This window comes from Macrobrachium nipponense, chromosome 1 (genome assembly GCF_015104395.2).
Source record: "Macrobrachium nipponense isolate FS-2020 chromosome 1, ASM1510439v2, whole genome shotgun sequence".
Taxonomy (NCBI): Eukaryota; Metazoa; Arthropoda; class Malacostraca; order Decapoda; family Palaemonidae; genus Macrobrachium; species Macrobrachium nipponense.
The window spans coordinates 117,577,578-117,593,736 of NC_087200.1; the positions used below are offsets into that span (position 1 = coordinate 117,577,578).

At 44.4% G+C, this 16,159-nt stretch overlaps 1 protein-coding gene across 2 annotated transcripts in view; it reads right to left on the reverse strand.

Moving 5' to 3' along the window:
- The window catches only part of LOC135219578 (pre-rRNA-processing protein TSR1 homolog), a gene marked incomplete at its 5' end in the record, with an annotated part of 192,625 nt that overhangs the window by 48,583 nt on the left and 127,883 nt on the right, over positions 1–16,159 (reverse strand).

Consider the following 16,159-nt stretch of genomic DNA (forward strand, 5'->3'; position numbering starts at 1 on the left):
TGGGGCTCTGTCATATAGCTCACCTGCATCTCGTCCTCATCCAGCGTAGTGACGACCGTGGCCTCTGCCTACAGGTAGAGGAGTAGGAAAAGACGGGAAGAGGGAGCCAGCCACTCACTCATTCACACATCCATCCACACAGTCACACCAGGACTCGATGCTGTTTCAGCCTGCGAGGGTCTGGGTTAGCTACACAACTTGTTGAGCAGCCACCACGGGTCCCAAGGAAAGGTATCCAAGGACCTGTGGGCAATATCCCGAAGGTAGAAGGACGTAAAGGTAGTCTGGTTAGACCAGACCCCTGCCTCAGGACCTGCGCCACGGAGAAGTTCTTACGAAACGCCAACGAGCCATACTTCTGACTTCGTGAGCTCTCAGACGGACCGTACGGATGTCGTCACTACCATCAGCCTCATACGCCCTCCTGATGACCTCACGCAGCCAGAATGAAAGAGTGTTCTTGGATACTTCTTTCTTGGTTACCCCCGGTGCTAACGAAGAGGCGTCGACACTCAGGCCTGAGGTGTCGAGTTTTCTTCAGATAGCGCCGTAGCGCCCTCACAGGACAAAGCAGCATCTCATCCGCATCATTATCGGTGAAGTCCATTAGGGAGGGAATTGTGAATGACTCGAAACCTGTCGTCAGGGATCGACGGTTTCTGAGTCTTCGCAACGAAGTTCGGGACGAAATCGAGCGTCACAGATCCCCATCCCCTGGAGTGTCGTACATCATAGGAAAGACCATGAAGTTCCCCTACTCTCTTCGCCGATGCCAGGGCCAGCAAGAAGAGGGTCTTGAGGGTCAGATCCCTGTCTGACGACTCTCGGAGTGGCTCGAACGGCGTTCGAGTCAAACTCCTAAGGACGAGAGTCACATCCCACGCAGGGGGCCTGAGTTCCCTGGGTGGGCAAGACCTTTCGAAGCTCCTCATAAGCAAGGAGATCTCGAACGAGTTCGAGATGTCCAATCCCCTCAGTTTCAGGACGAGCGCCAAGGCGGCTCTGTATCCTTTGACTGTGGGGACTGAGAGGAGCTTCTCTCGGCGAAAGAAAAACGAGGAAATCCGCTACCTGCTGAAGAGTGGCTCTGAGAGGAGATAGACCCCGTCTACGACACCAACCACAGAAGACGGCCCACTTCCCCTGGTACACAGCTGCAGAGGACTGACGGACGTTTCCAGCCATCTCTGTTGCTGCGCTACGAGAAAAGCCTCTCGTTCGCAAGAGATGGTGGATAACAGCCAGCCGTGAAGACGTAGGGACTGGACTGCTCGGTGGTACCGCTCGACGTGGTGGCTGGGTGAGAAGGTTGTGCCAAGGGGGAATCTCTCTCGGTTTCTCCTGCGAGAAGAGCCAGCAGGTCCGGATACCAAATGGCCTGTGGCCATTTGGGAGCCACCAGGATCATTCTGAGATTCGGGGTGACCAGTGCTCGACTGATCACCTTGCGAATCATGCTGAACGGGGGAAAGGCATAGCGAAGAGGTTGTCCCACGGGTGTTGAAGAGCGTCCTCTGCAGCTGCCCATGGGTCCGGCACGGCCGAGAAGAACACCTGGAGCTTCCTGTTGTGCCGGGTGGCGAACAGATCCACGACTGGTCGCCCCCACAGGTCGAAGAGCCTTTCCGCCACGTCCTGGTGTAGAGACCATTCGGTCCCTATCACCTGATCCCGACGGCTGAGCGTGTCTGCTACTACATTCCTCTTCCCTGGAATGTATCGTGCCGACAGCTCTATTGAGTGTGCCTCGGCACCCACTCGTGCACCTGCCGAGTCAACTGGTACAACGGGAGAGACACTAGGCCCCCCTGTTGTTGACGTAGGCCACTACCGTGGTGTTGTCGCACATCAACACCACTGAGTGTCCCCATCAAGCGGTCCTGAACTCTTGGAGAGCGAGGAACGCTGCCTTGAGTTCCAGTACATTGATGTGAAGGTGCTTGTCGTTCTCGTCCCACACTCCTGAAGTCAGCAACTCCTCCAGGTGTGCGCCCCACATCCCTCGGTCGAATGCGTCTGAGAACAGCTGCATGGTCGGGGGGGGTGGGGGGAGTGCGCAGAGGCACTCCTCTTAAGAGGTTGCCTGTCGTCCAGCCACCAGGCTAGGTCCTGCCTCACCTCCGGTGTCAGTGACACTGGAAAGCTTGGGGGATCCGTCGCCTGTGACCAACTCTCCTTTAGTCTCCACTGAAGAGACCGCAGGTGAAGACGCCCGTGAGGGACTAACTTCTCGAGTGACGACAGGTGTCCGATCACGACTTGCCATCGCTGAGCTACCTGTTCCTGCCGAGACAGGACTGGTTGGCTGCCTCCCTGAGTCTGCTGATCCGCGAGTCTGCGGGGAAGACTCGCCCTGCTACCGTGTCGATCAGCATACCCATGTACTTCATCCTCTGCTTGGGCTCGAGACGGACTTTTCGAAGTTCACAACGATCCCCAGATCGCGACAGAACTCGAGCAGTCGATCCCTGTCCTGTAGTAACTGCGAGCGGGAGCTCGCCAGGACTAACCAATCGTCGAGATACCTCATCAGACGTATCCCGTGCGAATGGGCCCAAGCAGACACCAGAGTGAACACTCGCGTGAACACCTGTGGGGCGGTTGAGAGACCGAAGCAAAGTGCCCTGAACTGGTACACCGTCCCGTCGAGGATGAAGCGGAGGTACTTTCTGGAGGACTGATGAATGGGTATTTGGAAATACGCATCCTTCAAGTCCACCAAAAGCATGAAATCGTTCTCCCTGATGGAGTCGAGCACTGAGCGTGCCGTCTCCATCGTGAACCGGGTCTGGCGAACAAACCGGTTCAGAGGAGAGAGATCTATCACCGGGCGGCCTAGCCTCCCCGGATGACTTTTCCACCAGGAAGAGTCGACTGTAAAAGCCCGGTGACTGATCCGTGACGATTTCTACAGCTCTCTTGCTCAGCATGGTCTTGATCTTCTGTCTCAATGCTACGTCCTTCGATGACCCTGGAACGTACGACTGCTGTTGGACCGGGTTGGAGGTGAGGGGTGGCCGAGATTCGAAGGGTAATAGATATCCCTCCCGAAGGACATCTACAATCCAGGTCTCGGCGCCGTAGCGCTGCCAAGTTGCCCAATGGCTGGCCAGGCACCCGCCCACTTCCGGCAGCAGGTGAGGGGGAACACCGTCCCTAGCGTTTCCCCCCCCCCCTTTCTTCGACTTCTTCCAGAGCCTCCACGGGAGGAGGAAGGCTGGGAGGAGGGCTGGTTACGGCTCCCCTTGGTAGAAGTCGAAGAAGACAGAGTCTTTCCCCGGGGCTTCGACGCAGCTACCGTCTTAGCCACCGAGGAAGCGCTAGCCGAGCTCTTAGACTTGGCCGCAGTCCGAGGCTGCCCAGAAGCCTTCGAGACTGCCTGGTGAACCAGACGGTCACTGTCGTCAGTGCGCCGTCTGTCCACCGAAGCGTCCACCATCTCTCCTGGGAAGAGAGACGTGGAACTCCGTAAAGGTCCGTTGCGAAGTCCCAATGCCGCTTCACGCCCGGCCGCCCTGGAAACCCGGAGTCAGGACAGCGTCCCTTCGTCGTGAGAACCAGGTTGGCCCACAGGTTCACCGTCTGGTGGGCAAGGAAGGAGATGGCTCTTCCTCCAGACTGGCAAAGTCTCCTAAAGGCCGAGTCATCTTCTGGGAGAAATTCCCCCGGAGTTGGCTGCGACCTTAGATACTGTGAGGGACCACAGATCTTGTCAGGAGACGGCCTGGAAAGCTGCCATGGCGGTAGATTCCAGGCCGAGTGCCTCTTGCTGCGAGAACCATAGGTTCTCGGACAGGAGCTGCTGCAGAGACACACCCGGAGTCAGGCGCTGGCTAACTCCGGGTTCACCTGTTTGGGCGGCCATCGGGCTCTTCAGATGGCACGTAAAAAACGCCGCTGTCGCAGCAGAGGAGGTGGAAGCAGCTTGCTCGACCTGCCAGACTTGAGCGAACCGTCTTGTCCGGAGACAAGCGATTCAACCTGGTCCAGCACTGAGTCTGCAAGCTCGGAACGCGGCAAACCCACCGTCGGTCTGGGTTCCTTCTTCGGGCCCCAAGAACGACTCGAGCCGGGACGTGGGCTCGGATGGTGGGAGCGGCGATCCTTCCGCGAGGTCGTTGTGCTGACGAATCAGCGCAATAACCTCGGCAAAGTTCCTCTGGATCTCAGGAGTGACTGCGTCCTGCGGAGTCGGACCATCCAGTCCCTCAAACAGGAGCATCTCCCGCGACCCTCCTCCCTCGAGGGGAGGAACAGCGACAGACCCCTCTCGGTCTCCTCCAACCACTTGTGCGTACGACCTGGCTGGTCCGAGAACCGTGCCTGGTACGTACGACGACGTGGTGGGATCCTGAGGGGCGCACCCCTCACGATCACTCCTCAACACCTCGCCCCTCCCGGTGTAACCCGAGGAGGTTGAAGGTATGGGAGAGGCAGACCTGACGCTCCCTCCTTGCTCGCTGGCATAACCAGTGGGCTTGGAAGACTGCAGGCGATCGTCAACCCGCGGTGGCGATCGAGCTGCAGACCTAGTCGAGCCGTCTCGCTGTGGAGAACGGCTGGACCGAGAACAGCGGCCCCGGTCTCGTGTGTCAGAGGAGCTGGTGCTGGTCGCCGTACCCGATCGCTCTCTGTGAGAGTGACGGTCAGGCGACCGGCGAGACTCCACTGTCACGGTGAGACCGGTGCGTATCCTCACGGCGCGTCAGTTCGCTGGTACCAGCCGTGGCTGGTGCCGGCGAACGGGGGGACCTCTTCCCAGCCTCAGCCCGTGGCCGGTCATGGACCGTCACGTCCGCCCGGGCGTAGCCAGCTGCTCGCCGCGAGAGCGAGAGCTGGTCTGGTGAGAGTCGCGTGAGCGGCTGTCACCAGTCTTCCGCTCCGTGCCGTGAACCTGACGCTGAGCGGACTCAGAGGTCTGGTTCTTGGCTGCACGGTCGCTGTTAGGCGACCGTACACTCGGTACCTCTCGCGAACGAGAGGCCGAGACGGACCCTGCTGCCGTGGCCCGAACCACTAACAGCAGGTGAGGAAGTGCCGGTGTTAGCCGGCACTCCTCTGGTCCCCGTAGTCTTCTTCCTTGCGGAAGAAGAGACGGGTCCTGCCCCCGAAGGAGCAGGGTGACCAGCGGAAGAACCCCCCGTCTCACCAGAGCGAGACGGGCCCTTAGAAGTTCTCGAAGGAGACTTCTTAGGGGGGGGGGGAGGCGACCTTCTTCTTCTTCGGCGGGGGAGCCTTAGAAGAAGAAGGGGAAGAGGCGGCAGACGACAACGACGACGACGACGAAGAAGACGATGAAGACGACGACGACACCTTCCTCCTCTTCTTCTTCTTCTTCGTCAAACCTCCTCAGGACCGACGTCAGATCTGTCATCCAGAGCGGAGCCGGGGCTGCTGTTGCCGAAGCAACAGGGCCCGGACGCACCTGTCCGAACAGATCAGCATCGGGAGCAGCGGCGCCAGGAACAGGAACAACGTCAGCAGGTGCAGGCATCACAGGAACAGCAGTAGAGACGGCAGGGGCAGGTAACAGGAACGGCAGCGGTGGCCGTCATCAACGTTTACGTCCTGTGAACGGCGGCTGGGCAGGTACGGCAGGCTGTGCAGGCGGTCCAGATGGAACGGACCCAGCGGCAGCAGACATCCTTGGTAACTGGGTGGGAGGTCCCAGGGGCGAGCTCTTCGGGCAACACGAAGTCCGGTCGCGGCAGCACTGCAAAGCCAGGTGGCGCATCACCGTCCCTCCGTGGTACGGCGACTGGCCCCTGCACCGATGTAGTAGGTGTTACAGAGACCGCGTGCGGGGTGTACACCAGGTGAGGAGGTGAAGCGTAGCCAGGTGTTGTAAGGGTCGTGGTGGTGGTCGTAACCGTCGCATGGGTGACCGCCACGGAGCCAGCGAGATGGTAGAGCAGTCCCCCTGGACACTCGGCACGCCCTGCAGTCCCAACGATGCCCACACCTGTCCGAGGTCGTCCTTCGCGGCAACCGCACCTGAGGAAGCAAAAAAGTCGGGTGATTAGCAGGATCCTCTACCCGCTCGCGCGAAGACGAACGGATAGAGGACCCAGAGTACAACTCGACGTCAGGGTATCTAGCGCCCTCCTCCACACTCGACAAGTCAGGTGAGGAGAAGGACCTAGAAACCCCCCCCGAAGGGGAAGGCGCCAAACGTGGAAGCTGAGCGGGCGGCAGGAAAGAAGACGAAGTGTCCGTAACCAAAGGAGTTGCGGGAGAGCTTTCCAACGACTCCTTTGCAGGCCTTCGCTTCTTCCTGCCCTCATACAAAGTCCACTGCGCCTCCGACCAATTATTACAAACTTCACAGGGCTCGGCTCGGGTGCATTCGCGCCCCCGACACCGAGCGCACAAAATATGTGGGTCAATCTCCGGGAATGAGCGGAACTTTCCGCATTTACGCCCTTCGGTACCCGGGCATAGTCTCCGTGGGGTAGCGAGGCGAGGAGATTCCATAATTGACCAATAATTCACAATTAAATAGATAAAGAGAAATGATTGTACTTACAATGATTCTTTCATACACAAACACAACCATATACTCAAGGAAAGCAAACGACGAGAAGCGGGCAGAGAGCGTCGAACACACACGTCTACTCGCTGTGAGGCCGAAAGCAAAAGTGATTTGTTTACCTCCCAGTCGCGCGCGCGCGCCTGTCGGACAAGCAGTTAACTACCGAACCCCTTGTTCGAAAGCTTACGACCTATCCAGCTGCCGCTAGTACCTTCCTATTGTAAAAGGACCGAAGGTTTGTATGCCGTGTCGGAACAAATTTAAGTGTATGTACAGAAAAAAAAATTATAAATGCAATCAACAGTGATAAAACATTATCTTCTGTACTGTTGTGTGTGTTAAACATATATGTACTTAGAATTAATTAAACTTGTAATAAAAACTACAGTAAATCAAGCAAAAAAAAAAAAACTGTAACACATATGCACGTACTCATTTGATGGCATGAACTTCAGTGTTTTAATTTTGCATTTTTATGTCTATGATACAGTAATTTGTATTATTAAAGAATACATACAATACTGAGAAGAGAGAGAACTGGGGATGTATCGTCAGTAAAAATAATCAGGAAACAGCTGTTTTGTGATTTTGAGGGATTTTACTTTAACAGAAAGTATATACAGCGTTCCCCCCATATTCGCGGGAGATGTGTACCAGACACCCTCGTGAATAGCTCAAACCTGCAAATAGTTAGAACTCCCTTCTAAAAATGCCTATATCTGCCTATCTTGAAAGTTCAAATACTAAATGTATACTTGAAGTATCATCCTACATCAAATATACCATTGAATTGGTATTATTAATATAATTTCAAAGTCATCTTAAACATTTTACCAGTAGAAATATATAAACAGCCAATAACAGAGAGAGAGAGAGAGAATAACTTCTTATGATAAATACATATATCTTTTACAGAGAAGAGAGAAAGAGAGGACTGGACAATTATGCTTGTCTGTATATCAATTCTTTTGCTGAGAGAGAGAGAGAGAGAGAGAAAAGAAGGAAGAAATAGAAACACCAATTGTATACCTTATGTAACATCCTTTATCAAATTTACCTTAAATTATTATCATATTAATGTATTAATCTTAGAGATTGTATTAATATAATTTCAAAGTACAGTGTTCCCCCCGTATTCGCGGGGGATGTGTACCAAGGACCACCGCAAATAACACAAACCCGCGAATAGTTAGAACTCCCCTCTAAAAATGCCCATATCTGCCTATCTTGAAAGTTCAAATACCAAATGTATACTTAAAGTATCATCCTACATCAAATACAGGCAGTCCCCGGGTTACGACGGTCTCGGCTTACGACGTTCCGAGGTTACGACACATTTCAATTATATTCATCAGAAATTATTTCCAGGGTTACGACGCATGTTCCAGGGTTACCACGCATGTTCCAGAGATACGACACCTCAATATTTAAAGTTTTTTATGAAAAATGCAATAAGAATGCAGTTTACAAAGTTTTGAATGCACCTAAAGCATTAAAAGTAAGGTTTTCTTAGGATTTTTGACAATTTTTCAGCTTACGACGCATCTCAAGAACGGAACCCCCATCGTAACCCGGGGACTGCCTGTATACCATTGAATTGGTATTATTAATATCATTTCAAAGTCATCTTAAGCATTTTACCATTAGAAATAAATAAACAGCCAATAACACAGCGAGAGAGAGAGAGAGAGAGAGAGAGAGAGAGAGAGAGAGAGAGAGAGAGAGAGAGAGAGAATAACTCCTTACGATATCAAAAGATTGAAAGGAACTTTTATAGGCAATACTAATTTACCCTCCCATAAATACATATATCTATTCCAGAGAAGGGAGAGAGAGAGGACTGAACAATTATGTTTATCTGTATATCAACTCTTTTGCAGAGAGAGAGAGAGAGAGAGAGAGATAAAAGAAGGAAGAAACAGAAACACCAAATGTAAACCTTATGTAACATCCTACATCAAATTTACTTTAAATTATTATCATATTAATGTATTAATCTTAGAGACTGTATCAATATAATTTCAAAGTAATCCTAAACATTAGTACCCTTAAAGGTATATACTTAATACATACGTACTTCTAACACTTGCAGCCAAGAGAGAGAGAGAGAGAGAGAGAGAGAGAGAGAGAGAGAGAGATTGTCCTTACAGTATTTAAAAAGAGTGAAATGGAAAGCTTATTGTATTTAAAATACTCACATATGAATTTTGTAATTACATTTATAGTATTATTATTATACATATAGTATTATTATTGGAAAATATTAATAATAAACTTATTACATACATGTACCATAAAAAGGATCTCCTCAGTAAGAGAGAGAGAGAGAGAGAGAGAGAGAGAGAGAGAGAGAGAGAGAGAGAGAGAATGAATTGCATACAAACCATTAAATTTGTTGACCATTGTATAGCACTGTTACTTGACATATTTGACAGCTTCCCAGCTCCAAGCGTCACTGGAGTTACAAGAAGGTAGGGAAATTGATACAGAAAAAGACAAAGAGAAGAATTTTCATTTGAAATTAGTTGTTATTATTATTATTATTATTTGAAAATATTAATAAACACATGCATCTACCATAAAAATTCTCTAATCACAGTAAGAGAGAGGAGTTATCCTTACCTAAGTGAAATGGAAAGGTCATTTTTATCTTTTTAAAATACTACCACATACAAATTTTGTAATTACAGTTTTATTATTATTATTATTTTTATTATTATTATAATTATTATTAACAACAGAAAATATCAATAAATATTTTACATACTAGTACCATAAAAATTCTTTTATCTCAGTAAAGAGAGAGAGAGTATGTGTTTATCACTCTGTTCTCTCAGAAAATACTTTATAAAGCTTCCAGCGAAACAGAGGGAGGGAGTTACCACTATGACATAACATATCCTGTGTGGCAAAAAGAGAGAGAGAGAGAGGAATAAGAGAGACTGAGAGGAGAGAGCGAGAGACGAGAGAGAGATCGAGAGAGAGAGAGAGGAGAGTTATCCTTAATTAAAAGTGAAATGGATAGATTATTGTATTTCTTTAAAATACTATCACATAATATGAATTTTGTAATTACAGTTATATTAATATTATTATTATTATTATCATTATTATTATTATTATTTTAAAGTATTAAAAACAAATAGTACATGTACTATAAAAATTCTCGAGTCTCAGTAAATGAGAGAGAGAGAGAGAGAGAGAGAGAGAGAGAGAGAGAGAGAGAGAGAGAGAGAGAGAGAGAGAGAGAGAAGAGGAGAGAGAGAGAGAGAGAAATTGCATGAACACTTGATGGCAACAACACAACAGCTCCTCCCCCTCCGTCCCATTACTTGACATATCTGACAGCTTTAGTACCTGGAGTTTGAGAGAGAAGACTGGGATTTCCTTCATTCTTACATAATTTTTCAAATTTATAAACTAAAATCTTACTAATTCACTTTAGTATTTTCTTTAATGAATAGATATTATTGCTGTACAGTGGGGCCTCGCTTAGTCGCGGATCAGCAATCACAGATTCAGTTAATCACAGGTTTTTCCTTGCACCACTTCTCAGTCTATATCGCTGGTATGAATCCCAGCATCACAGGCTTGTCCATGGTAGGCTAAGCCTCGTCTGGTTCCGATAACCAGCAAATGCATTATTAGATTCACATTGTGATATTAACTGACAATAAAGGTAATGTAATAAAAACCATTCTCACCTTATATATTATTGGCATATCTTCATAATATATAGCCTATTCATGGAATAATTCCAAAACATTGACATCAACTTGTAGTTGAATGGCCTGCAGAAATGTAAACATTGAGTTACACTTCACAGCTTTGTCATTCTTAACATTTTTAGAAATGTTAATAGTAGTAGTGCTATTACAGTAGTAATAACATTTAGGAAAACATTAATTTTCAATTCGAACTTCATTATTGGTTTGGTATAACGTAATCAACTTCTCTGAACACTGCAGTCATACAAACAATAATTGTCATAGATTATCGTATTGTTGTTTGCGATCGGCGACAAAGCGTAAACGTAATAAAACCATTTTTACCTTATATATCATTGTCATATATTCATAATAAAATGCATATCTTATATATTATTGGCTTATCTTCATACAAAAAAGCCTCTTCAAGGAATAATTCCTTGGGGAATGCATTTTTCAAAAGACAAAAATACACTTTACAAGTTTACAGTATGCACTGATTACTTTATTTTGATGTGATTACATTAACATTACAGTATGGTACTGTCAGCAGTACAGTAACTATTTTTTATCATAAATGTATATTCATTCACGAAAAAAATAAGTATGATCACCGTGACGTCACCAAACCTACAGTCTCATTCGTACATACTATTTTTACATAATGTGATAGTGGTTACACCGTTCTAAAAACTACATTGTATTTTACATAAGTATCCTCTAAACTCTATCATAAATCACTTTACTTACTTTTTTTTTTGGAGCCCAAATACTATATCCCGGAAAATTAACAAAATCGCGAATTTTATCATAGAGCAAGATTCACTAATTACTGTGTTTTCTTCTTTTCATGACTAAATGCATTTTTAGGATAAACTCATTTACACATTTTCAAATACTATGAATGTAAATAGCAAAATCTCTCTCTCTCTCTCTCTCTCTCTCTCTCTCATCACTTACAGAAAAAACTATAATACTGATCTATTATTATCGTAATAAAAGAACAAGATGGTCCCCTACATTTGCAGGTACAAATTCTTTCTGTGATTTACGAAACTGTGCTTTAATACAACTTTTATAGTTGACTCAATGATTATCACATATTATAACAGTATACAAGAGAATATTTTATCACTATCGATGTTTCATTTCTTATCACCATAAAAATATTTAAAATACAAATTTCATTGTTATTCTCGAGCTAAACTAGTCAAGTTACTCTCGTCCCAAGCTGCTCTCTCAAGCTATTCAACAATTACTCTCCTCCTAAGCTGCTCTCTCTCTCTCTCTCTCTCTCTCTCTCTCTCTCTCTCTCTCTCTCTCTCTCTCTCTCTCTCTCTCTCTCATATGAATTAGTGTATCATAATATCATAAACTATTATGTACAAAAGTTGAAAATAATAATAATTCCATTAATAAATTAGTTTCTTTTAGCAACAATTGTTTTCCAAAATAATTCTTTCAGTAATAAACGTCCATCAGCTGATTCTAAACGTAAACAAAAGACAAAAATAGATTTTTATTGCTGTATTTTGCTGTTTATACAATGATATTATAGTTGGGTGCTGTAATCATTACAGTAAATCATGATGTTTCATAAATATGTTCATTCACGAAATAGATATACTATGTACTTTTAGTTTGGTGCAGCAGCCAAATCATGAAAATAGAAAGGAATTGTTAGGTAACATACTTTTGTTTGCTGATCTGATGAAGAGGAAATTGAAGATAGGAAAGAATAACTTTGAAACCGTCTTGAATTTAGTTTAAGGTGATAGCTGAAGACATATTTGGTGCTTGAACTAAAGTAGGCAGTTATAAATATTGAAATAGTGGTCTTGGGTGGGTTGCTTATTAGAGTATGCAGTTTAGAGCAATTTTTGAGAGGGGGTATGAGGGGGGAACCAGGATAACAAGGGTATTTACTTATCACGGGAGGTTCTGGGCCCTATCCTCCGCGATTATCGAGGCCCTACTGTATACATTAATATTAATATTTGAAAATAGTAAATAAATTATTTATCACACACAAAAAACCATACATCTCTGTAGCAGAGAGAGAGAGGGAGAAAAAAATTATTTTTATTAGGTGATATCATTTAATCTTATTAATCTTACTAATACAGCATTAATCAGTATTAATATTTGAAAATTAGTAAATCATTTTTGTACCATAAAAATACATTTAGTCATGAAAGTAACATCAAAATACACTAATTAGTGATGATTTTCACCGGAAAATCCTGCGAATAGGTGAATCCCCCGCAAATAATGGGTAGATATGGTCCAGAAAGAAATCCGCGAATCAGTGAGTCAGCAAATCCGGAGAACACGAATACGGGGGTCCACTGTAATCCTAAACATTAGTACCATTAAAGTTATATAGGTACATACATACGTACTTCTAACACTTGCAGCCGAGAGAGAGAGAGAGTTACCACTATGACATATGTATCTTGTGGAGAGAGAGAGAGAGAGAGAGAGAGAGAGAGTTGTCTTTACAGTATGTAAAGAGTGAAATGGAAAGATTATTGTATTTAAGATACATATGAAGTTTGTAATTACAGTTATAGTATTATTATTGGAAAATATTAATAATAAACTTATTACATACATGTACCATAAAAATGATCTCATCTTAGTAAGAGAGAGAGAGAGAGAGAGATAGATTACATAAAAATCATTAAATTCGTTGACCATTGTAAGGCACCGTTACTTGACATGTTTGACAGCTTCCCAGCTCCAAGCGTCACTGGAGTTACGAGAAGGTAGGGAAACTGATACAGAAAAAGACGAAGGGAAGAATTTTCATTTGAAATTGAGAGTTATTTTTTTTTTTTATTATTATTATCATTATTATTATCATCATCATCATTATTATTATTATTATTATTATTATTATTATTTGATAATATTAAACATATGCATCTCCCATAAAAATTCTCTCATCTCAGTAAGAGAGAGGAGTTATCCTTACAAGTGAAATGGAAAGGTCATTTTTATCTCTTTACAATACTACCACATACAAATTTTGTAATTACAGTTTTATTATTATTATTATTATTATTATTATTATTTACCTATTATTAACAACAGAAAATATCAATAAACATTTTACATACTAGTACCATAAAAATTCTTTCATCTTGGTGAGAGAGAGAGAGAGAGAGAGTGGGTGTTCTCAAAAGAGAGAGAGAGAGAGAGAGAGAGAGAGAGAGAGAGAGAGAGAGAGAGAGAGAGAGAGAGAGAGAGAGAATTACTATTTTTATTATTGTGATATCATTTAATCTTATTGAACTTACTAATACAGTATTAATCAATATTTGTATTTGAAAATTAGTAAATCATTTTTGTACCATAAAAATGTATTTAGTCAAAATACCCTAATTAGTGATTATTTTTGCCGGTAAAATCCCACAAATAGGCGAATCCCCCGCAAATAATGGGTAAACATGGCCCAGAGAGAAATCCGTGAATCCGGAGAACGCGAATACCGGGGTCCACAGTAGTAGTTTACATTTGTTTTACTTTTATGCACAAAATTACAAATAATAACTGCATCAATACATTAGTTTCTTTTAGCAACTAAAAAATTATTTTCCTAATTCTTTCAGTAGTAGGCTCAATCAAGGGGTGGCTAAAGGTGGATAGTCAAAATGCAAATTAATTAAAAATTTGTCATTTGTTCATATGCAGAACAAAGCTTCAGTCTTAACAATAGAATAAACTCACCTTGGAGGGAGATACGAAAATCCTAAACTGACAGATCATTCTTCTTTAAAAAAAAAAAAAAAAAAAAAAAAAAAAAAAAAAAAAAAAAAAAAAAAAAAAGACCTAAGCCTTTGAGAAGTTAGATATGTGGATATCTAACACTCAGTCCACTGGGTTTAAATACAATGAAACATGTCTAGATTCATTGCATGTACGGAAGTAAAAAAGAACAGACGTATAGTAAACCACCCTTATGTTCAGACTCCGGATTCGCGGATTTCTCTCGGGAGCATGTACCCCCCGTTATTTGCAGAAAATTTGCCTACTTGCGGTATTTTTTTATGAGAAATATCCACAAATTCCTGTTTTATTTGTTTTTATAAATTTCATCATAAAATGCTCTTTTTGTGATAAAACTATTAAAAAAAACCAGGTATAAACATTTTATGGGGGTTTTACTTTAGTTTTACCTAACAAAATCTGCAGTTTTAAGCATTTTTTATAAGGGTTTCAACTATTTGCAGGGGGTCTGGTACCTACCCCTTGCAAATACAAGGGGAACCATGTTAGCCAAAAGAACTGGGTTTGTCACTACTCCTAACTCCCCTTGCTGGAGAGGAGTTGAAGCTACTGAGAAGCAGATTTTTATGTTGTATGGAACATAAAAAATGCTGTAACATTATGCCTGCAACACTCATCTGCATCAAGTAGTTCCAGTGTATTATGTGTCTATTCTTCAAACTGCCCATAGGTATGAAGAAAGGAGGAAAAAAAAATAGAGAAAGAGAAACCAGTCATCTCACTCATTCCCTACTCCATACAATCATCTTAAGCTAGATACCAACTGTCCTGTCATGGCACTGGATGAGTTACACTTGTTGAACAGCCATCACTGAACCCAAGGAAAAAGTGCCCAATGATCTGTGGGCAACATCCTTCAGGTAGAAGGAAGTGAAAGTGGTTTGATGCAGTCAGGAACCAGCCTTCAAAATCCTATGAACAGATAAGTTCTTCTTATATGCCAGGGAGGAACCAATTCCTCTGGTGTCATGCACTTTTGCATGCACCGAATTGGTGACAGAACTTGATGCGGAGTAGGCTTGCTTAATACCTCATGTAGTTAAACAAAAAGGTATTCTAGGAAACCTCTTTCTTGACCTGGCTTATGTTAATATAAAGTCTAAGACACCTAAGCTCTAGGTGACGAGTCGCTGGCCTCACTGGCGGAGTGATAGGGAGTGACCAAGTGTCGACATTGACAAAGGCGTCTTGCTAGGAGGCAGCACACGAGAGCCTAAGTAGTGTAGGCCTGGAGGGGGGTGACTAGCTGCCAAGAAATGCGAGAGTAGGCCATTTAATGAGGCACCCTGTAGGCCTAGAGATGCCCAAACAGCTGCCATCTTGTTTGATCGGGCAGGACATTATATCCTGCAGAAGAGGGGGCTACATTAAACATACTCTCATCCTGTGCAACTCCTGATACTTCCAACGATGAATCGATGGAAGAAAAGGAGATAGCAGTACACTCGACATAATGGGAACATTTCTGGAAGAAGGGAATGCTGAACAGTCCAAATGAGGAGGTGAAAAACCCTCCCAAGAAGGACAAGTAGATACTCTATGATGTTCCCTCTTCTTGTAGAAAGCCTTCCACTGCGACACAGGCCAGGAATGACGTTGCGGGCAAGGGTTAGTAATGGTACAAAAATTTAATTGGCACCTACTGCATGTAGTAAGGGGTCTGTAATGGTAGCAGCCAAAAACCTGGAGCACGGAAATCCCTGAATGCCGGGGCACGTGTTGACGAGGCCTAAAAGAATTGGAGGACTCCATGATAATCAAACAAGGCACACACACACACAAACACACTGAAACAAAGAAATCACAAGCAAACAAACCAACCAGCTTGCAAGGAGAGCACAAGCAACTACTCTCCAAGGTGGTCACAGAAAGACTGATGCGTCACAAGATTCTGTCTGGTTGGTGACCTGCTTCCACCTCATTTACGTATGAGTTGCCAGATGCCACAGATTCCTTGCTTTATAATCTTTGATTGTTTTTAACTGGTTGCCAGCTGGTGCAAAAAGATTATCCTATGTTAAGACTGAAGGTTTGTTCCTCATATGAACAATAACAACACCATCGACAACAGTATTTACATTATTTTAAAAAATTCTGTTGAAAGTATAAATAAACTGTCCATATGTCA